Source organism: Hirundo rustica, chromosome 5 (assembly GCF_015227805.2).
Source record: "Hirundo rustica isolate bHirRus1 chromosome 5, bHirRus1.pri.v3, whole genome shotgun sequence".
Classification (NCBI taxonomy): domain Eukaryota; kingdom Metazoa; phylum Chordata; class Aves; order Passeriformes; family Hirundinidae; genus Hirundo; species Hirundo rustica.
Genome location: NC_053454.1, coordinates 34,107,606 through 34,129,870, shown reverse-complemented (window position 1 = coordinate 34,129,870; position 22,265 = coordinate 34,107,606). Strand labels below are relative to the sequence as shown.

The 22,265-nt window shown below is 35.9% G+C and overlaps 1 long non-coding RNA gene across 2 annotated transcripts in view; it reads left to right on the top strand.

The window, feature by feature from the left end:
* Positions 1-2,916: 2,916 nt before the first annotated feature.
* LOC120753086 (uncharacterized) overlaps positions 2,917-22,265 on the top strand; it is a 275,704-nt gene continuing 256,355 nt past the window's right edge. For both annotated transcript variants that reach the window (XR_009207872.1, XR_005700954.1), the window contains exon 1: positions 2,917-3,000. This is a non-coding gene — a long non-coding RNA (uncharacterized LOC120753086). The remainder of the gene's footprint in view (positions 3,001-22,265) is intronic.

Below are 22,265 nucleotides of genomic sequence, written 5' to 3'. Positions count from 1 at the left end.
TCTACTACAGTCCCAGTCTGTACCGATACCTAAGACCAGACCTGCCTCCTGCTAGCTGAAGCTTTTACTTCCTCCGAGGGTAAAAGAAAGCAAGAACAGTGATCTGTGTCCCAGAATATCATGACTGTTTGACAGTGCCAATCTGCAGAGGGCAGATTGGCAGCTGTCTCACTGTATGGGATCTGGGCCACTATGGAATAGTCAGAGTAAGAGCATTTTGAGCACAAGGGGAAGTGCTCAAGTTTCTCTTCCCTTCTGTTAGACACCTATGCATTGACAGTTCTGTGTATTTAGGAGTCATCCCATCTTTAAAGTTGTTAAGAAACAAATTGATTTAATTGCTGAAAAATATATGGTGGCAAATCATTCTGGCTGAGGTACTGCTCCGCGCCCGTTCTGCCTTTGTGTTGTAAGCCTGTTCTCCTTAGGCTAGGGTAACATTGAGACATAGCCGTACTGATGTTCAAAAGAACATCACCTGTTTCCAAGGGCAGGGAGCAGGGCACAGTCAGGAGAAGACCGCCAAACAGTAAGGACTGAGGTTGTGTTTATCCACTTTTAGACAAAGTTGGGTGAGGAAGAAAGAAGGATGAAGTATGTGGTAATTGTCTGTGGACATTGCCCATCCGTCACAGCAAGAGTGAAGCTTGTTGAAGTTCAGACTGAAACACCACCAACTCAGCTCTGAAAGACATTATTCCATTTTATAGTAGACTGGCCATTATCTGTATGATTTTAGATTAAATGATTTGAGCTGCTAGCAAAATTATCAGAAACTGCTCTGATTTATAAGTGAGAAAACCTGTTCAAAACTTGTTCCTGCAGGTGCTACATACATGTTTAATCTGATGATGAGGCCTGCTTCTATTTTTAGGATTACGGCTTGATATAGCAGGAGATAAGAAGCATAATCTTAATGGAAGGAAAATCTGTTTCATGATTTTTTTATTTTTTTTGTTTAAATACTGTTTTTATCTTGGTGGATGTCTGCAATAAGTTCCAACTCAGAAACCATATTTCGGAAATGTTCGAAAACCACTGTTTCGGTTACGTGCTAACCCCTGTAAATCATTGGGGTATAGCTTGTTCTTGGATAGCAGAGATTACTAAACCTAATTTTAGACTGAAATACAAGTCTACTTTCAATGAACATTCTTACCACCGTAATTTTTAAGCATTTCTAACTATTTCCTACAGTGAAAGGGATAAAATACATGGATAAGAATCAAAATGGACTGGCTGAGGGTCTAAGGGGAAATCAAGCTTTGAAGTGAAAAGGCAGTAGTCAATAGAGATTCATACCTTTTTTTTTTTTTTTTTTTTTTTAATTTCAGCAAATCTGCTCATTTAGGGTGCAGGCACAGGATGGCCTGTGAATTAGGTACCATGGTAAGAAGGTGCTGTCCATTCACTTAAAAGCTACTGCTAATTTAATTGGATTTTTAGCTGCCTTTCAGGCTAAACTGCAAGCCTATTCCTATTCCATTTCAGTAGGAAGTAAAATATGTTCATTTGCAGCTGCAAGACTAATTAATTTTACTTCACTTTGCAAAGGATTTACTGTGGCTTATGTGGCCCTGGGAAAAAGAATTGTAGATTGTTGTAAAGTGCTCAGGAATGAAGATTTTACTTCATTTTTTTCTTAAAAGACTGACTAGTTGGGGTTTACTTCCTCAATAGCGTGGATTAGCTGCACTGAGGCTAGAATAAGGGTTAGGTGTTACCACCCTGACTTAGACTCAATAGTAAATACTCATAACTTAGTGAGTATTTTCTCAGATATGCTTTCTGATTTGTCATAAAAAAAATGGGGAAGAAACTACAGAAAGAGAATGAGAAGAGATTGCATGAGACTGATTGGCAAACTAGCACCAGCTGTTAAAACGATCATGGGGGGAAGACAAGTAGTTATTCTTTAGTAGGAGGTGAAGGAGTGAGGGTTGGATTTAACATGGTGAATAAAGGAGGAGTGGTAAGAGGAGAACAGAGAAGGCTTTAAAATACTGCCCTGTCAGAAGTTCTTGGTGCAAAGAGGTTAGTTACTAAGGGGGGAAAAAAATTTTGATTTCTTTTTTAAAATCTGTTTTTATTAAAAAATCCCATTACTTTTTTTTTTTTTTTTGAGTAAGACAAATTGGATACGAAGTTTGTCTCTTGAAGACCTTGTGATATGCTCTGGAGGATATGCAGGAATGTCTTAAACAATGTGAGGCTTCTTTAGGTTTAAGCTAGGTGGGGGAGAGCTACTCTTTGTATAAACAGAGATTACCTTACGTTGTGTGCACTTTGCATTCTTGGAGAACTGGAAGAGCTTTTAGTAATTTCTACAATTTTCTACCCTTTTTTCCTTTTTAAAGTCTTTCATTCTACTGTCTTTGTCTTTTTCTTTTCCTTGGGATTGAAGAACACGAGGATCAGAAGTTAAAGCTGACCTAAAGTGAAAACTCCCTGAACCAGTAGAATTAACTGGTGCTGCGATCATACTCAAATTCACACTGCTGCTAGTGTCATGTAGAGTAGTACTGTGAAAGAATCTGTCAGTTTTTGGTTCAGCTCCTAGCTGTCATAATGGTAAAGAGTTACAGAGAGAGTATCTATCTTCAGGCAGTGAATGAGAAATTTATTAGTGAAAGGTAAACAGGTGTTTTTCCAAAGCTTTTTTTTTTTTTTTCTCATTATAAAACTTCCACGTAGAATCTTTTCCTGACTGAATATCTGTCGCTGATTTTCAAAAACTGTATATGACATTGGGAACCTTGGTTCTATACTGTAGGAGAAGGGAATACAGGTGGTGTCAGTGTGATAAGTAACAGCTGTGTTAATTACCCAATACAGCCTCGCCCCTGATGAGTCACAGCTACATCCAATAAAGAACAGTGTGATAAAAGGGAGTGGGTTGGCTGGTGAGGGTGATCATGGAGGAGGAGCAGCCTTAAGGAAGAGGGAGTAAGAGGATCATGAAGAAGAAGGATCCTGGGCAGAGAGACTCAATGCTGTGAGGTCAGTCTGGGTCTATGGTTGGAGTCCTTGTTGGAACCTGCAGTTACAGTCTAGCTAGATAAAAGACTGAATTCGGAATCTGCAAATTGATGCATGCAGTCATAGTTTAGCAGGAAATAAGCAGCAGTCAGAGGCTGCAAGGGAAACCTACAGTAGGAGCTTGCTGCAGCCACAGCCAGGGAATAGTTGGAGTCAGGATGGCTGAACTGTAAAGAGAAATAAACCAAGATCGTTTTCATGCTGGGATAGACAAGAAGTCTGTGTCTCAGCTAATTTCTGCCCTCTTAAGAGGGGTGCTGCAACACCATACATATTTTTCTTGATGGAAAAGTTAAATTCTTCCAATTCTTTGGCTGATATTTCTATTCTCTAACAATCTTTTCAATTGAATTACTGAGAGGATTCTACATACAACCAACCAATCTAAAATGAGTAATTCTGAGGTGGGGGAGAAAAAAAAAAAACAAACATAAGAAACAAATCCCAAAATATTTTCAACCACATTGAATTACCTCAATGTCTCCAGTTAGTTTTGCTGGTGCAAAGTGTGGGTGGAGATGGGATCTGCTTGAGCCACCATTGTTATTAGAAGAAAGATTTGTTCCTCCTCCCTCCCTCCTGCTTGATACAACTTATATTCAGTAATCAGAAGGCTTTGTGATGGTTTCATTATTATGTTTTATCTGCTGTTTCCTTCAATAAGACCTAGAGACCTAATCAGAGCAGGACAGGACTCTTGTGCTACATGGCATGTGCATTTAATGAGTACAGATTCTGTTTTATCCTTATGTTGGACATAAGATTCCCTTATCTTGTCAAAAGATACGCATTTACATAAGTAGTCCATCTAATAAAATATGTAACAATATTTTTTGCTATTTGGAACTTTAGAAATGTAGTTAAACTTCTAAGCGCTTTTTTTTTTTTTTTTTTTTTTTTTGCACTCACCCATGCACTATTCTATGACCTGTTTCGAATAGGGAATTTCATGGCTTTCAGATCACATACCGAAGATCCTATTTGCTGTTTATGGATAAATAACTTGGTATGGAGTAAGTGGTGTGTAGCTAGCTATTGTAACTTTTTTGCTACAGAAATTTTCTATTGCTGCTTTTCTTTACTACAATGACTTTCTCCAGCCAGCCAACAGATCTTCCCTTTTGGTCTTCTCTTTTGGTCACACCTGTTTCTCAGGTGTGACTGTATTCCTGCTATTATTGTAGCTATCTGCATTTACAACTTGTAATTGAATTCTCTGTGGTCAGCCCTGAGTCAGGAGACAGCTGTCCTGAGCTTTGTGAGTTGAGTGGCTGTCTTTTCTTCGGAGCCTTTGTCTGACTGTGTCATTGCCCTCTACCTCCCCACAGAAATACTCCTAAATTGGTATTTCAGGAGCCAAGTCTGACTCTCAGGCAATCTTTTTTTGTGAATAACCAGTAAGTCTCAAAAAAGATTTATTGTGAAAGCTGTGTAGCAGCTCTTCTTTCTTAAGTTTCTCATAGAAGGAATAAATCATGATGAAAAGATGAGGAAACTAGATGGGGTTTTTTTAGAAAAAAATACTGTCCTTTGGCCAATATTGTTTCTTCATTAGTATACAGATTATGATCTGTTTAAGAGGTGTTCTCAGCAGTTAACACTTGCTCAGAATAACACAAGAATAGTATTTTTTTTTTTTTTTTTTTTTTTTTTTTTTTTTTTTTTTTTTTTTTCCCTGAAAGCCTGTTTGTAGCCAGTAAAGAGTGAAACACTTGTCAGCTTACCTAGGAAAGATGCATACTGGGTGCATAGGTATAACACTATTTCATTGCTGTTGTGGTAATTCATCTCAATCTTACTTTTGGGAGACCACTTCTAGGTTTAATGTCAATTTGCATTTCAGTGAATACCTTGTTTCTATTTCTTCACTGCAGTGAAGATATCCTTGCTTATTATATGACGGCATTTTTGAAATGGCCATCATGTTTCTAAATCTCTACAGCGACAAAGCATACACAGCAAAATGTAAGCTACAGAAAATAATATTGCATACTGAACCTCCAGTAGTTTCAAAGAAAAACTAAGTTGACGATAAAAAAAACTTTTCTGAAGTTATTCTGCGTTTTCCTAACATTCCTTCTGTACTCTAAAGTGGTGAATAAATGTCTTTACATGTTTAAAGCTTGCCAAGTCTGGGATGCTGAGGGGGCTCACAGTAGAAGTTTAAATGTCAGTAAGAAATTTTTTTGTTTGAAAGCCCTCATTAACCACAGTAGAAACACTACTAAATGGGAGAGAACACATGTCATAAGCAAGGTATTTCAGGAATTAGACATTCAAGCCACAATCATGAACTTGCACTTTTACAATACAAAAGCTTTCATTTTTGTGCTGTCCCCTGTGAAGAATACCAAGCCTTTCTAAATTCTACACTTTCTGTCTTCTAAGGGGTTATGCTATGTAATGAGCAGAATTAATATATTATAATATACCTCCTGTTCCTCAAAATCAAGTCTTTTCCCATTATAATAATTTTTTTGCAAGGAAGTACAAGAATAGTTTAGCACTGCAAACTGAAAGTTGCATGTATTTTTGTGTGATTATTCCACTGCAGCTTACTCTCTGCTCCTCAGAACTAACAAAAGGTGTTGAATATACTGCATGTTGTAGGTATTACAGTGACAGGTTCTCTTTATTTAATATTATTGTCACTGCTGTGAAAATGGCTAAACATAGGTTTTAATGAGAAATTAATTTTAATTGATTACTTAAGGGTTTACAGGATTTGAGGTTTGACTGTGTACAACTATTTTGGCTAGGACTGCTGATGAAAAAACTGTTGAAAATATCCTTTTCTTCACATTTTATGTAGTTATCAAATGTCTTGTTCTTTTCAGTTTCTGTCTCAGGACTTTTCTTCATAGAGCCATCTGTAGTTTAAAAGAAATGCTATGTTTACTCTGGATATGTAATTCTTCACTTCTAATAGTATCTCATTATTAAATCATATCCAGTAAACAGAAACAAGCCTGTTTAAAAGAAAAATCTATATGCACATATTTTCTTAGCACATTGAGCCTGATATCCCATAAAGTTTAAGATTTCTGATAGACCAGTAATTTTTCTTCATTATTTTAATCTTGTGAAAGTTTTGGATTGATTTTTTTTTTTTTCCACCTTTGCCCTGACGTTATTAGAATAATAATAAATAAAATATGCTCTTTAAGCGGAATTTGGGGTTTTTTTTGTAAGTGGATTTAAATTTTCAAACCTTTGTTAATATTTTAAGGTGGCAAGTTTTAGATTCAATTATCAGGTGCTCTTACTGTCCTGTCTATCCTATATTTTAATTCCTTGTGATACAGCTTGTAAAAAAACTCAGATAATCTATAATTACTTTAAATGGGTAAGGAATATAATTTTTGATGTTGTAAAATACTTTATTTTTGATTTAAAGTTAACAAAATTTAGTATTTTAATTTCTTATTACTTCAGTGGGGCTTGTGTCTTCAAACACAGTCTTCATGATTAAAGTACATACGTAGCTGGTGAGAAAAATATTGTCAGTGAATTTCAGATTCAAATAATTTTATGTCCAGTGTACTCCTTTAGGGGGGAAAAGGGGAGGGTGGAGGGAATTATCTTTTGGACAGGATGTGAAAATCTGTGTGAAGAATTTTATCCTTATTTAACTTTCTTTCTATTTTTTGATGATTTGATCTAGAATAGGCCAGTGGAAGCCTCATTGTCTTTTACTGTGTCTTAAAAGAGCAAAATGTGACCTTTGTCTCTAGCTCCGGAGAGCTTTTATGTGAAGTAATTTTCTGCTAAATTGAAAGCTTCTCGTAGTCAATAATCACTTTATGTAATAGACATATATCTTACCTTGTAGCTAAATTATCATATAAAGGTGCTTTATTGTGAGGAATTTTCTTAGGTTGGCCAGTTATTTGGTTGGAATCCAGCAATGTGGTGAATCAATTTCTTGGTATAGATGTAGACAGGTAATGACCAGCTCTATAGTCCTCTCAGTCTGTCATTAATATTTTCTCTATGGATTAATGGTAAACATGTTGCTACACAGGTTGGGGAAGCTAATTTAATCTTCTTTACAATCTGAATAGCTTTTTTCTGTTGTTTATCAGGTACCCATTATTGCTTTATTATGTAATTTTTAATACTGACTTACAAGATATTTTACTTCCTGACTGTACTTGCTCTCCTAATTCAATAGTGTGCTGAGGCCAGTGTCCAGCCGAGTTCAAGATGCTCTTTAAAAAACGTATATTTGTCACTGGCTGCTTTTGTTGTGTATGGTTAGGATTTTTCTGGATATACTGAGTATGGTCAGGCATGTGTTTTAATTCAGGGAAATTAAGTAGTCCAATCTAGTCTGCCAGGTTAGAGTACTTCAGCTCTCTGTGCTTCATGGAAAAACAAATTTTTGAGGTCTGGTCAGAAGACTAGCTATTCCTTGAGTGGCTGCAGCAAGCTGGTGAACAGAAAATGTCAGATATACAGTGTTTTGTCTGAAATGTCACATCTGTTTAGGGTTTGGAAGACTGACTCAGGCTTCTACATTTGAAATGTCTTTTCCTTGAACAACCAGAAGTCTCATGTTCTTTTTATAGGAGTAGAAACCTACTTATTCTCTTTAAAAGGACAGTAATAGTGATTGCAGGCACTTCTTAGTGCTTAGGGTTGTGCAGACAGAGGAGACACTGATACCCCAGTGTGTCATCTTTAATAAAGAATTCCTATATCCTACAGAAACAGCAGGTTAGTGTTTTTACAGTGCAGCAAGTAATTTTGAGAGAGAAATAATCACTCTAAAATGCAGTGAATATGAGAGGATGTCTTAGAAGCACCACTGGATTGTTTATGCTTTTTTTTTCATTATATTGTTAACAGATAAATTCGATGAGCAGGAACTAGAATCTAGGTTTCAACTCAGTAAAATTTTAAAGCTGTTGATTGCTAAGGTTGTAGATGCACAGGCATTCAGTGTCAGAGCTGGATATAAAAGCTCTGGCATTTAGACATTGTTAGTAAATGTCAACTATTGTAGCTGAAGAATGATAGCTTTAGAAATAAGTGTAGTGAAGTATATAAGCCGCCTTTCTGTTATCACAATATTCTTACACCCTTTACAAAAACAGAATGTATTTTTTTATTTAATATGTCAGAGCGACTCATGGTTATAATTTGACTATCAGAAAACTTTGTCAGAAACTTGACAGGAGTTCTGGGGTTAAGACAACACTGTCTTAATAGGAAAAATGTTATGGTAAGGTTTCTGTATTTTTTTATTGTTGAATGAAAATGATTAGCAATCTGCTAGTAAAATGAAAGAAAATTAAGACTGTGTTGGGAGCCTGTATACCAGCAGTCCTACCAAAGACCTCTAAGTAATCAACTCAATTGCTTAAAAAAAAATACTGAAAAGAAGATTTAAATCTAAACTCTGTGGTGCTAATGTGTGTGTCTCATACTTGCGTAGTGAGTAATAAATGCCTTCTATATTTCAAAAATGTATATGTGGGCTGAAAATATATCTCCAGTCAGTTCTTAGTCATGGCACATATAGTGAAGTATCTTACCTGATTTAATATGATCATTTGCTTCATTACATTTCTGTGTACTTAGGCTTCAAATATAAAACAAGATTTTTGTTTAATTACCAGACCAAGAAGCAGGTTCAGTTTATAAGCCACAACAAAAATGCTAAGTTCTGTTTATTTCCCTTTATAACAATAAGGGGCTGAACTGTGGTTTTTAAGATGAATGAGTATAGTCTTTGTAAAATTCATCTGTCTTAGTATGGCTGAATGTGTGCAAAGTAAAATTATTACTTTCTTTTTGTAGAGAGGAAGTATTAAAGGAGGTTTCTGAGGCATTACTATACTATAACCAGAATTATAACTGTACATAAGCACTGTGGTAAAGAATTTTAAAGAACCAAATTTGGAAATCTAGAAAAGGATTTCCTCTTAATGATTCAGATGAAGCACTTTTCCTACATGAACATTACTCGTTGCAGAAGGGTTTAATCAAGAAAAAAAACCCGCCTTAAAATGTTACTACTGGAAGTGTGCCAGCCAGTTTACTAGAAGGTAGTATATAAATGCTTCATAAATGATAAGTAAGAACTGAAGAGATAGCATAGTGATAATTGCTTGTAATCAATATAAAGATCTGTCCTGGATATCAGTGAGGCTGGTTACTACCCAGATCTCCCTGCTGCACTTTGTCTGAAGGGTGGCTTTTCCAGAAGAATTTCTAAAGTGCTCCCAAGGTCCCTGCCTCTTTCACAGGCTAGTTGAGAGATTCAATAAGCAGAGAATGCAAGTGAAGTTCTGTTACATTATGGGAGGAAAATGCTGAGTTTATAGTAAAGGAGAATCTGAGTAAGTGATTATGGGAAATTCTGATATATGTATTGTCACTTACTTTGGAATAGCCAGTGTGTGTGAGTCAAAAAGCAGCTGCTATATTGCTAGGTTTATCTTTGATGTAAATTTGTACATAGTATGGCAATATTTGTAGTGAATAACACCAAGGGCATGAGGAACTAGAGCAAGCAAGCTTGTTGTTTCACTTGCATATAGCAACTATTTTACAATAGCTGTTTCATGTCCGTTGTTCAAATGCCTAAATATATTAATGTATTAATACACAATAATACTGTGTGTTAATAACGACATCAGTTAGGTCATTGACATTTTGCACTTGAAATACACAAAGGTGGACATCATGATCTCTTAAACACAGGTAGATTTTTTTTTTTCTGAAATGTTAGTGTATTTTAGGTTTGAATTCTGGCATGTCAAATGTCAATCTGTTTTTCCATTATATATGAATATCCTAATAGCAGTTTTAATGGTTCTCTATTAGCAGAATCTACAAATTTTGTTTGTGCATGAAGTTATACTGTTTGAATAACTCAAACTACTGAAAGTTGGTATATTGCAAAAACTTGTCCCATCTAGCATCATGTCTATAATAATTTTGGGATGCTCTTCAGTACAGAAGTCTACAGCTCAGGAGAGCTGAAGGAAATTAAAGACTAGGGCCAAAAAGGATTGCAGTTTTACTTGTTACTTTTTTCCGTGTTTTTTTGTGTCTCAGTGGTGACCTTGAGTGAATACTGAAGAACTTGAAAATAAGACTAATTTGTACTAAAAGCGTACCCTAACCTGTTAATACAGCTGTGCTAGAGGAGCATGCTGTCCTTATGGAGCCAGTGATGTTTAAAAAGTCATGAAAACTGAAAAAGAGTAGAAAAACCTTGCTGTCTCTGCCAGGTCTCTTTTTTGGTGGGAGAAGTTTTCTAGAAATTCGGTAGTTCTGACTGTATGGTCAATGGGCACTGAGTGATCGTTGCATAAAGCCAGCTTGAGTGGTTCCTATGAAAAACTACCCCAGTACGTACAGTGGTACATACAGTACTGTCTGTATCACTTCTGACTGTCAGAAGTCAGTTTGTTGCTGCTGCCTCCTACAATTTATTATCGTAATACTGTAAAGCAGAGTGTAGTGATCCTGATACAGAAGTCTTTTTCCTGATACCGTAAAGCTTTGCTGACCAAGTTCAGGAGGAAGATACTGTAACTTCTTTCTGACAGAAACATCCAGAGTGTGCGCACTTAATCCATTGCTTGGGAACTATTTCCCAAGGGATTGTAATGATGTCCCTCAGTTCCTCCTTTTCTAGGCCTTCAGGAATGTTGATACCAGATTTTTGATAGAGCTGTGTATTAGGGTCATTAGAGGAAGGCTTGAAAAAGGTTGCTCATCCAGTCCTGACTGACTTAGCAATTAAAAAAGAAAAAACCCACTTCTTAAAAAAAAAAAAAAAAGAGGTAATTGCTTAGCTGTGGTGAGATCCAAATTAATAGTAATATCTCAGCTAGTTATTAAAAGGTCATAGCTGTAAAACTTCTATTATAACTTGTAGAGGAAGTTGGTTTGTAGGAAGAGTTGCTTATTTTGAATAAGACAGAAAACCAAAAATTTTAAATTATATATGAAAAGTATTTTTTGAAAACGAGTAACCCTGAAGTCCCAGAGAAAAATTTGAAACTATCCTTCTGAAGATGCAAGTTTTGCATTTTTCAAGAAGGAAATACATGAAAAGGGAAAGGAATTTGACACAATTAAGGATGGACATGCATTGATTTATTTGGAAATGAAAACTAATTGAAAGTTTGTTTGTTTAATCAATACTGTTTGGAATGCAAAACAGGAACACACCTTGGCAAATGTATATGTGACTTACTTCGGTAATTTTGTTGATTTTAGTTGGATCCTAAAAGGCTAATCTGCTTGGTTATATTTTCCTTTTAAAGTTAGAAATTAGAAAAGCTGAAGTGTTTTTCTTTTGAGGATGGCTGTTGCTGCTTTTATTTTTTTAAGTGAACAGGAGGAATTCTATAAATATACCAGGAGCAAGCTACGCTGGCAGACAGATTTTAAGGGATACTTAAAACTTGATTGAAACACTACATACTCTGAAGGGTGAGAGTTGTAGATAGATAATATCTATCTGAAGTCTTGAAGTGAAAAATATAGTGAAACTTCTGCATAGTTCTGTAGTTAAACATAAGGAAGGTATTTCTGTAACTTAAAGAAAAAATATTTGAAGCAATGCTGAAGAGAATACTCAGTGAATATAGTAATTCTTGAGAACTGCTAACCTGATGCTTCCAGATAGCTGTCTCTAGAATTACTGCTTGATCAATCAGCCACACAGAAGTCTAGTGCCTGCAGTTTGTCCCATTGAATATAGTGGTGGCTTCTCACATAGTAGATAAAAGCAGAACATGAATAATTACAGAATAATCTGACGCTTGTACAAAAGCTGTTTGATTATCACCTTACTCTTCTATAAGGATATTCTCTGAGAACTTTAAAATTTGTAGTCCATTTAAACTGCTCAGATGTCTGGTAGCCCTCACTGGAAAAAATAGTGTTGAAACTTTAGTATCTGCTAACAGTGCTTATGTTTCACTAACTCAGAAATTGCTGAGGACGTGTCTGTACTGACCTCTGGTATATCTGTTTAGTCATTTGTAGCATCTAAGACCCTTTTTTTGTTATTCCTGCTGCTAATGTCATGTGCCAGGATTTCAGGAGAAATGAACAAGAGTATTGAACTAATTCTAGCCCCTCTTTTAAAACACAGTTTCTTAAAGCTGGACTGATCTTTTTTTTTCAATTGTTTCTCTCCTATCTCTTATGCTCTCATAAGGAATTACCAAAATATGAAGATAGAAATTCCCATACAGTTTCATAATGGACTTAATACGGAGCAAAGCTGAACTGTTTTGATATATTCTTATTAAAGTTACAGCAGACTGCTGTAATTGTAGGGTGTTTGAGTGTGGTAAACTCAGTGACAGTTCCAGTGAATAATATGTCACTATCTTCCATCTTAGCTATTTCCCTTTATCTTCTCCAGTTCCTCCTCTCCTTCATTCCTTTTTCTTCACCAGGTTTGGCTTGCTCAAACAAATGACAGTAAAGTTAGAAAAATCAGAGGAAATAATACTGTCTGTTCATTAGAAAGTGTCAATCCAGACATATGGGATTATTTTTCATGCATTCAGGCAGAAAGATCAATCAGCAGTTGCCAGTTTTTGCTGCCATAATGTTCTGTTTCCCCTTCAGATTCTGTTCTGCTAAAACCACAAATGCATATTGTGTTGTTATTTTCTTTGTAGGAAGAAATAAAGTGTCTGGAATGCCATTATAAGTTTCCTGGGAACTTGGGAAAATATATATTTTTTGAGAGAAGAATATGTTTGCTTAGTTTTTATTTTTTTAAATAAGTTAACTGAGTAGGAAGAAGACTTACTGGTTTATCCATTAAAGAAGAGATGACACTTATGACAAATGATGGATATTTTTGTAAAGTAAAAAGGTTTATGAAGCATACTGGAATTTTTGGAATTTTTTTTTTTAGTATACCTTGCAGGAGTAAAACTTTTCTCCTTGAAAGAAAAAGACAGGTGACAAATTTGATCGGTCTTTTGTATCTCTTTGTTCTGTAAAAAAGAATGGGAAATGCTTTGCTAATGTTTTCAGATTTTGATCCAAAGAGAGGTGTTTGTGTTGCAAATTGACATCACTCTTGCAAGTATTCATCCCAGAACTGCCTGATACAAAATCAAGACTCAGGTCCTATAAAAGGTCAATCTATCTAAAGAAAGAAAACTGAAGAATGTGAAAATATTCAATAGAAGAAAAAAAGCTGGGAAGGTTAAGTGTTTCTTATAAAGCTACTTTAGAAAGCAAAATACATAATTGATTGAGAGTAAGGTCTGTCTTAAAGCCTGTATTGCTGCTTGTAGGTAAAGCCAGCCTTGCTGAGCAGATGGAGTACTTATCCTCATGTACCAGTTAACAGGCCCACTTTCTCACTATGCCCTCCTGATTTATTTACCTTTCTTGCACCTCATCTTCCCACCCACCTCCATCTAAATTCAGGAAATAGGAAGGAAAGGTGGAACTTAATTATGATTATAGATTCTGATCACAACAGTATTTATTCAAAAAGACATAACAAGTACCCTTTTTCACCCACTCAAAATGTCAGCAAATGATGAACAAATACATTTTTATTCTTTCTGGTTTACAGTCTTGCAAATCTTTTGAGATTGAGGCTTTTAACAAAACAGAAGAAAAATTCCTTGTATTCATCTTTCTAACAGCAAAGATGGAATTTTTTAAAAACAAATGACTTGAAACTTAAATATAGCTATTTATTAAGTCAATGCTTACAAGATTATAGATGGTTAAAATGAGTGGTTTCAAGGGGGATGGTGGTGGTAAATGAAATTTTGGCAGTAATGAAACTCCTTTGTGTTTTCTGGATGCAGTGTGGTTGATATAATATTTAGTCCTGCCAGGAGTTTTTTTGTAACTCTGAAGTCTGAATTACTTTTGGGCAGCTTTGTTTTAAAACTGTTTTGTCTTGAGTGTATTGCCCATAATTTTGATAAGTTTCCTAGAGGTTGGGATTTTTTGGTTGGGGTATTAATTATTCACAAAGGAACTTTGCTTAGTATTTATTCTAATCTAAATAAGTACAAGATAACTTGCCTAATAAATATAATCTTGTCTCTATAGAACCTTTTAAAAAGATGTGCTATATAGTCTCAGGAAGTTTTTTTCTTCTGCCTTTGGGAGTAAATTGGGAAGCTCAGCCAGCAGAGCTTCCCTTCTCAGAGGACATAGCAGGCATTGATAATGTAATAATGTTAGCGGTAATTCTGTAGTGGCATCAGGCTGCAGAATGGCAGCACTCTCTCAGACACAAGTGCCTAGGTTGCAAAGCTTTCCCAGTGAAGTGGCTGATACCTTTAGGAGATGTGTTTGATTTCAAAGGACGCTTTATTTTTCTTTAAAGATGAAAGCAAATTTGACTTTTCTAATGCATAGTTATGACTGTATTATAGCAGTGAATAGAATTAGTACTCTAAGATATTTATTGTTTGAATTTAACTAAGTTCATTGTCATTTCAGTGTAATTGCTGCATGTGGTTTTTTTGTTTGGTTTTTTTTGGTTGTGGGGTTTTTTTGGTGTGGGTTTTTTTTTTTTTTTTTTTTTGTAACTGGAATAGACTGCCTGTTTTCTTTTTAATATGAATTGAGACCAAAGTCAGAAAATTTTGACTTAAAATATTCTATCATTTTGGGGATTTTTAAAATGTGCTTAAACTATCCTATAGGCAGGCTTTATGAAGACTTAAAGGCAAGTGGAAATTTCAGTTAATGTTTCAGTATTATCTTAATTATTACCTAAATGTAGGGGATCTTGGTGGGAAAGACAAAGACACATTGTTTTAGTTGCAAATACTGTTTTTTATAGCATATCTGATAATAAGTATGTGATATGTTTCAGAAATGATTTTATTTGCAACTTGAGAAATTCCAATGACTGACACATGGTAGGGCCTGTATAAACTCTGTAATCAAATCTGAGTATCTTAGAAACCAATGCACTTGTTGGCTTTTTTTAACTGTAGCTGAGACAAAGAAAAAATATTGGTGTAAAATAAATTTTCCAAGGATTTTTTTTTAATCTTTAATATCATGGGTCATGGTAGTTCATTACAATATCATCCCCTGATTACAAAATGCTTGTTTTTAGGGGGAAAAACACCCAAACCCTTAGATTTACCTTGTTACTTAAATTATATTGTTTTTATTAGGCATGTTATTTTTCATCATGCTTGATTTGTAATGTGACAGCAGGGCTGGTGACTCTGTATTAGTGGCACCAAGCTTTATACCAAGTTTTGAGCAGTTGGGCTTTATTTTCAGCAAGTATTTATTAAGGTGTTTCAAAAACTTTTCTCTTTCAAAAGAAAATATCTACACACGCTTTTTGCTTAAAAATCTTTCTTTTCATTTCTTTATTCTCTGTGAAGCAAAAATGCTTCAAAATGGAGAACTGCTGGAACGCATTAGTCTCAGTTCTCTACAACCTTTTTCAGCTATTGTTTGACATTCAGCATCAGGCTAGAGACTAAGCTCCTATGTATCTCACTGGTATTTTCACCTCCACAGAAAAGAATAACCTGTGTCAGACCTATGCACCCTCCTAGCTTTTTCCTATTTCTGTTTGGGGGTTTTTTAGGTCATAAAAGAATGCTTACAATATTTACTGTTAACTCCTGTATTGCAACTGCTCAAAAAAAAGATGAGCAGCAAAGTGTAAGAAAGAAACAAAATGAAGAGAATAAATGAAACATCTATTGAATAACTGATGCTGTGCCGGAGTCTCCGGGCTAGCTCTGCCACCCTGGCACTGTGCCAGAAGTGGAAGTGCCACATTTGGAAGACTCCCAAATGAGCGATGGGAGCCACAGCTTAGAGCACATGCTCTATGGCACAAAGATCTGATAGAGGTGCTTGTTGGAGGCAAGGAATGAGAGGTACACTCTCCTGTTTGAACTCCAAGGTATTTTAAGCTCTTGAAGGGAGAATGGCAGAAAATGCACAGCATACACTGCACAACAGTTTATAAACAGGGGAGGTCCAAGGGGTGGGAATTAGGGCTCAACCAGTAAGGAAAGAGTAGGACCATCCTAAGGCATGGTTTATAAAACAATAACCAATGAGAGGGCATAAGGGGAGGATACAACCTGGATAAACAAATGGTGCATTGAATAACATAGAACCTTCTGGAACTAGAAGGCAGGGACAAACAAGGATTGACATTTGGGTAGGTGGGGTATTGGCGAGGGATTTGGTCCAAAGGAAGATTGGCATGGAATATTCAGGAAAGGTGGGCAGAGTCCGGCTAAACTGACACCTCAAGAGAGGGCATAGCTTTTGGGACAAACCATCAACTTAGGAGGAACAGGGGGATACAGAGCAAGCAATAATTCTTTAAGGCAATGAACTCAAACACATCGCCACAAATAAGCATTCATTAGAAGAAATCAGAATGTGGTCCAGTAAGTACTGGATGTACTGTAAACAGTACATCCAGTACTTACTGGATTTAGTTCACTGAAATCTGAGGAGGAGAAATCTATATATTTTCTTACATTTAAAGCATTTGTTCTGCTCTTTTAGAACCAGATAGTCACTGAGTGTTACTTTTTCTGGAAATTAAGAATTTCTCATTTCATCTATATTAAGCTTCACTATTTCTTAGTATGTGAAAATTCTAAATAGAGACTATAGGGATATCAGTCTGCTCTCTATGTAAATGTTTAGTCTTATTTTCTGCTAGAGATATTTCTAGAATGAGAGAAGAAACCCAAAGATCTCTTCAGTCTAGGTTTAACGCCTTATCTCTTTTTGTCCTAAAAGCTGATGTTTCTTGACATACAGTTAACAGGAATGCTTCCAATTCCTCAACAAGAAGAAAGCAGTAGAATCTTAATTTAAAGATGAAAACATGAGAAGAAATAGTATGTTCAAGACATTTAAATTGACTGAAGTTTATCAGCAACCAAGTAATTTTTAGTTAATTATCCTAAAATAAATGTACGTATTTTTTGTTCTTGCCACTTTACTGTTACGCTATAAGAATAGAAGTTCCTACTTAGGACTCTGATCTTTAAGTTGATTGATTGTAGCTTCTTTAAATGATCTGCAGTACAACCCTTAAAACTTTCTTTCCAATTAAAATGCCATTCTTCCCCTTGTAATTGTGAAGAAAACATTAAAACCAGTTTGAAGTTTTGACTGGGCTTCTTTTCAGATGTGTGTAGTTACAGTGCTAGAGTTAACTAGAATTTCTTTAGAGTTAAGAGCCAGGTACGTGGTCCTGGAAGCTGTAACTGTGTGTATATCCACAGTGGTCAGGATTATCTGCATCTTCTGTCCCAATCACATGTCCCTCTGTTTTGTAACTCTAGGTGATGAATTAAAAACAATTGTTTCAGTAGTGTAAGAATCATGACGCATATAAGGAAAGATACTCGCTTGCATTTCTAGGCAATGATAATTTGTAATTATAGCTATATAGGCAGCTTGAAAGTGACCGTATGTTTGCAAGCCCACTTGTAAGGGCTCTAAGGGGGTTGTCTGGGAAAGTGGTTTAGGCCCAAAGCTGTATAGCTCTGTCAGGTGGAATTTGTGCCCACTTTAAAGAGAACTTTAAATGAGGAAACGGAGCAGTTGCTGTTAAACCTGTGGGAGTTCAAATGAAAAGGGCAGCCTGGAAGGCTGGAGTAACTAGCCAACAGAAGGTGTGACTTACATTATCAATATATGGAAATATGGGTTACTTATGAAAATGAGTTTTATTAATTGCACTAGAGAATGTGGTGGGAACATTGAAGGGATAACCATAATCAAATGGAAAGCAATACTGAGCAGATTAGAGAGTTTTAGACTTAAAAGAGGACTAAATTCCAGCAAAAGTCTGTCAGTATGTTTGAAGTAACCTAATAGTAAACATATGCGATTATTGAGTAGTGGATTTTTTTAAAGATTTCATAATAAGTATATTACTGAAGGTGGTGACTAGAATATTTTCAATAAAGTACATGAGACAGGAGTAAAATTAGAAGTATCTGAGGACCAGAATAAAGAAGTCCTGTCTATAGTAATTGTAAAACTAATAATTTTAGCTGGAGGAGATTGATAGATTATTAATATGGAAGATAACTAGGATTATGATTGCTTTTTTTTTTTTTTAATGGGGATTTAAACTTTATGTGAAAGGTGAAGAGAAGAATAGAAGTGAGAGCTAATTATGGAAGACAAAGATAAGGCTTGTCACACAAATGACTGTAGCATTGTGTTTCTCATTTTGACTGGGATCTTTGAAATGAAGTATGTCTCATGTCAGGATGAGCAGACACCATCTGAAGCATGGTAGTAGCAGGAGTACTTAGGAAAAATCCTCATAGAGGGGGTGTTTTAAGCTAAATGATACAGAGGTAATTTTTGAGGAACAGAACTTACAGAAAATTCAAATGAATGCTTCAAGTTATTATTGAATATTTACCAGGAGTTAGCACTAATGGAGGAAACCTGATATTCACTAGTTAATTTTCCTGTCAAAGTAAGTTACACTGTAGTGCTTCATCTTCAAAATGGACAACTTCTCTCTGGAGCATTATCTCTTCACACTTCTGGAAAGTAAGTAAATAGAGAGTAACTGTGACTGAAGCTCAAGACACTTCCTTGACACGTTTGTGTTAGATTTTCTGTTTTCTTTTCTGAATTTTGGATCCTGGACTTGGAAGCATGAGGTAAATTCCAGACACCGGGAATGGTAATTGTGACTGAATCTCAAATTATCATGTGTTCAAAAGGCTGATTTTGAGAAGAAAATGGTTTCTTAAGTCTCGAAGTAAGCCCTCTTATGCTGGAGTTCTGAATCCAGTTTTATTACTAGTTGCTTCTATTATGTGTTCATAAATTTAAGATATTTTCGTAACAGAGTTGATGTATAGGAAGTAAGGAATATAATTTGTGTAATATATTTGCACTAGTACTTGTCCTCCTGTTTTAAATAATTTAGGATATTACACAAAGTAAGAGAAGAGGTGCACTGTAAAAAAATATAAGTAGCCTGAAATGCTCAAATCTAGCTGAAAGATTTTTGATTAAAAGCTTGATTCATTTTCTCTGCATGCTTCTGTAAAACTCCATTTTTCACTGGCAGTTACATAGAAAAAGGCCTTTTTAGCCAGTATCTGTACCTCCTCTCCTGGATCTTTTGGCAAGCAAAAAGATACATCTGAGCCAGGGACCCTGTTAACACTGTGGCCACTGGAACCTGAGGAATTGGAGAGAATGAATCAATAAATATACCAAGTAAAAAACTATTATCATGCCAGTATTTTCATTGCTGTATGCTTTCGCCTAGGCAAGTAGCCATTGTCATACTGGGTCATGCCTGTTTTCTCTTATTATTCCCGATGATGTATCTTGAGGGGCGTTAGTGTGACATCCCAACAGTGGATAAATAATGACACCCATATTATCATAACTTATCATAATCAGTTATGATCTTTTGTAATAAAGCTTCAGTGTGTATCAGTTAACATTTCATAACGTGTTTTTTTCTTAGCCTATAAGGGTCTTCCCTCACTGTGGCATTTTACAGATATGGTATAATCTAACCCGTTCAGCACAAAATCAGATATGTAATAGTGTTCATGATATTAGAGCTCTCACCAATTTCAGTATCCCATCCTGTATTGACACACTTGCATGCAACTTCCAAGAAAAGTAATAGACTTGTACTGGTTCAGTCTATGTATCACATAGATCTCATTCCCTGCTTTTCATATCGAAAATACCTGTTTTCAGGAAGTGTCTAGCACAGCTGCAAGGGCATAGAAATTATATAAGAACAACCAGTTTTTGCTCTATTGCTGACTTTGTAAGTGAATGACAGTCTTTATGCCTGTCGAGGGCAGATACCTCTGCAGTTCCTTAAAAGAACTAGAAGGATTAACGTTAAGATTGTGATGGAGGGAAAGTGAGTAAGGTTTGGTCTTGCTGCATTCTGAAGTACAAAAGGGAAGTCTAGCTGTGCTACATTGCTGTCCAGCAGACAAATTGTTCACTGTTATATGCTGCTTACATTTTGTGACTCATATTTGGTCTTACTCTCCCCCTGTCTTCCTTTCCCACTATGCCTAAGAACTACTGAAAATGGAAAGTGATGTTATTTTTGAGCATATACTTTAAAAAAAAGAAAACTGTCAGTGTGATATATTCTGACACAGTAGGATGCTGAGTGATTTTTTTTTTTTTTTTTTTTTAACCCAAACCTTTGAATAGTTTAAAACTATATATTCTTCAAAACTGATATTTCTTGAAGGGATAGAAACTTGATTTTTTTTTTTTTAAGTAAGTTATGAGGATTGAGTCAGGTGATATTTTATAGTGTACAAGTAACAATGACTTCCCATATCATTTAAGCTGGGCTTTTTGGAAGGGGGAGGAAGGAGGGAGGAGAGAATTTTTTTTAAAGACTAATGGTTGTTTTGTCACATGTTGACATGCCTGAGGACTCCAAAGCTTACTGATTCTGCGGATTGGTTGTCTTTTTAAACATTCATGATCTTTAAATGCTTAAGGTCTGAGAAGAAGACAACAGTTGCAGACACTGTTATATCAATCACAGAGGAATGTAATGACAATTATTGACTCTGTAGTAACGATCCAAATTTGTTAAGGTGATTTACATGAAAATGTATTTTAGGCATGACACTTAATGTTCTTAGGACACAATTTTGCTGCACTTAAGTAGCAAAATATGCATTCACCATTCTATAAGGTCATCATAGACTGATGCAACCCATAAAAGAAATTAGTTTTAGTAGTTTCTGGAAGTCATTGGGTTCCCTTACACTTCAAAATTGTTTAAAATTAGTATTGCATATTAGGGTTAAGGCAATATAATAGTTTAGTGGATCACCTGCGGTACTGTATTTAAGAATTTGCAGCATCTTGCAGTTGGCCTTGTTGAACCTCAAGAGATTGCCATGGGACTGCTCCTCAAGCTTGTGCGAATTCATTTGGATCTTATTCTGTTCTTCAGGCATGTCAGCTGCACCACTGAGCCTGGTGTTGTCTGCAAACAGGATGAAAGTACTCTCAATCCCATGGAATGAATAATTGATTTAATCCCACATTGTTGAAGACATTAGACAGTACTGGTCCCAGTACAGACCCCTGAGGGACACAACCCATTACTGATCTTCATCTGAACGCTGAGCCATTCAGTGCTACCTTCTGGATGTAACCATCCAGCCAATTTCTTATCCACCAAGCAGTCACAGAATCAAAGAATGGTTTGGGTTGAAGGGCACCTTAGGGATCATTTAGTTCCAAGTCCTGTGGCATGGACAAGGTCACCTTTCACAAGGCCAGGTTGCTCAGAGCCCCATCTAACCCAGACTGACTTTTCCAGGGATGGAGCATTGACAGCTGCTCTGGGCAACTTGTCCTTATGTCTTACCACTGTCGCAGTAAAGAATTTCTTCCTAAAATCTAACCTAAACTTACCTTCTTTCAGTTTAAAGCCTTGTTCTACCACTGTGTGCCTCTCTAGCTCTCCGAGAGCCTTCTTTTACATACTGAAAGGCCCCATTAAGGTCACCCTGGAGGCTCAATAGTGTCCATCCATTGAATACAGATCTCTCAATTTACAGAGAAGGGTGCTGTGGAAGGCCATGTCAAAATACCTTGCAGAATTCCAGGTAGATGACTTTTTCCTTTGTTCACAGCTTGCTTTATTCATGCCAATAAGTACTCAACAAATCTCATATAAGGCATTATATTTATAGACTGAAAAAAGGGAAGGGATGGAAAGATATGTAGTTTTCTGTACTTAATGTTCAGAGGAAAATGAGACTTGCCTAAAAATAGGTTTACAAAGAAACATTTGAAAATATGTTTACAAAAAATTTAGAACTTTGTCTGTTTATTTTGGTAGGTGGAATGATCCCAGGAACTTGGTAATTGCACTGAAACATTCTTAACCTTTTGCATGTTAAGGTTTTATAATAGCTAAATGTAATGATCAAGATGGGATGGAGATGGTGACCTGGAAATGAGGCAGGGGGACACACTGCAGTAGGAGAAGAAACGAAAAGATCATCCTTAATTAATGTTCTTTACGTTACTGCAATAGCTGGAGTTTTGGTAGAGTTCTGTAAAACTGATAGCTGTATCAAACAGCAGGTTCCAAGCCCATTAATCTGGAAACTTCATCTCCATTCCTCTGCAATAAAATCTATCAGAGAGAGGATCACGTAAGTCAGATTCTTTCCTTAAACTTATTAAAGATATTAATG